The sequence below is a fragment of the Propithecus coquereli genome, unplaced genomic scaffold (assembly GCF_000956105.1).
Source record: "Propithecus coquereli isolate 6110/MARCELLA unplaced genomic scaffold, Pcoq_1.0 Scaffold197, whole genome shotgun sequence".
In the NCBI taxonomy this organism is placed as follows: domain Eukaryota; kingdom Metazoa; phylum Chordata; class Mammalia; order Primates; family Indriidae; genus Propithecus; species Propithecus coquereli.
In genome coordinates, this window is record NW_012144633.1 from 250985 (window position 1) to 252905 (window position 1921).

The 1921-nt window shown below is 32.1% G+C and overlaps 1 protein-coding gene across 1 annotated transcript in view; it reads right to left on the reverse strand.

Annotated features, from left to right (window-relative positions):
* GDAP2 (ganglioside induced differentiation associated protein 2) overlaps positions 1-1921 on the reverse strand; it is a 138555-nt gene that overhangs the window by 45957 nt on the left and 90677 nt on the right. The gene's annotated exons all lie outside the window — the stretch shown is intronic.

Consider the following 1921-nt stretch of genomic DNA (forward strand, 5'->3'; position numbering starts at 1 on the left):
TCAGTCTCTATCCTCTAAAATAACTCTTCATATACTGGAAAGAGTTCTTGGGTCAACTACCAGGTTTCCCTTCTCTAGGATAATGATATCAAAATCGTTAAAAGTAGAATTTCTAGACGTAATCATTCTTTAAGTTTCTGCTTGAATTATACCAAAGTCTTTGCAGTCTCTGCTCAGATACAGACTCATAGCTTTCACCGTAAATAAGAATTACTACAAAAGGATATAATGAGTGGTCCCTTATATGGCTCACTTTGAGGGCTAACTTTCTTGGAACTTTAGAGCTGATCTGAATGAGGATACTGAGAACAGGTTTAGTCAGTAGATGGCAATAGGCTGGGTAGCATTTCTAGAGCTCTGAAAGACTTATATTTAATGTGACCCAGATTGGTTAGAAAAATATTCTATCACAAAATGGATGAAATTTAAGAGAAACACTACAAACAAAACAGAGATACAGTATGGGCAGGGCCAGCATGACTTAATGGTTTAGCTGTAAATAATTACAAAGAGGAAGCTAAGGGGTAACAACTGGAGGATTACTATAAAACAGGCTGTTTTCCAATTCCTCCTCAAGTGAGTCCTTGGCATTAACATGACTGGATTAATGTGGATTAGGATCCAGCTGCTACCAGAAAAGACAGATGAGGACGTTAAGAAAACACATGATCTTTCCAGTTGTTACCTGGCTTGGTAATAATAATTATTATTATCTAGCTCAATATTTTATATAAAATGATATATCATGAATACCTAGAACCCCATGCAAGTACACACCAAAATCGAATGCAGGGATTTATGTTTTTATTGGTATAAATCACATTACTGATGATGAGAATGAATGTCACACTGATTAGTAAGAACAGAACAAATCACAAATAGAAACTTACTAATGGTATAATTTTCATCAGTTGAGTTTTTCCTCTGTGTGTATTTTCATTATTCTTTATTATTCTTATTTCTCCTCTTACCAGATTGTTTTTTCATCTTCTTTCTGTCCATTCCCCATTCCCACCCTAGGGTAGTTAGCATATTCCTTTTTGGCTTCAAATTTCCCATCTTAATTTTTTTTCATTATAAAAAGGTATGGTCACATGACAGAAAAATGTGGAAGACAAATTCTCCCCAAAACCATGAAATCCATTTTGAAATATTTACTTCATTTTTGTGCTTAAAAACAAAAACCAACAACAAAAAAATCACCATCAGTGTAGAAACAATTTAATGAATCATCACTTTTTCTCCTATTGATATTATATTATAAACAATTCTCTATAATCATACTTTTTAAGGGTCACAGAATATTTCATTTGTTAATGTACCATAATTATCTGTTAGGAATTTAAATTATAACTTTTTGCTACAAATGACCCTGCGAGTAACATGCCAGGTCTGATCAGTGCTTTCATAATTTTTTTTACCCAAATACCAGTGACCAACAGTATGAGGGCTTAGCTGGAAGCAATTATCAGCTTTTGGACAACTCTCTTTTATCTTAAAATTTTATGTAATTTTGCATTTTTAAATACATTTTTTTCTTTGGTTAATAAATATCGATCAGTTTAAGTTATTCTTCTCCTTTGCAGTCAGTTTCTAATAAAACTAATGTTCTAGGAAGATCTATGTATTAATCTTGTGGATTCTATGGTCCCTGACATGAGTATTCTACTTTGAACAGTTTCAGGGCCTATAGCTACTTCCAAACTTTGGATAATTTTCATACTATAAATTCTCAGGAATGAAATTACTGGGTCAATGGTTGTGATCACTTTTATAGTTTCAATTCATGTTTGATGACAATGATTATTATTTAAAAGTTCAGGCTAATTTTGGAGGTGAAAAAAGATATCTCATTTTAACTGACTTTTTTTGACTGTTAATCAGGTTGAACATTTTCTTATTTTTATTTATAAGTTATAAC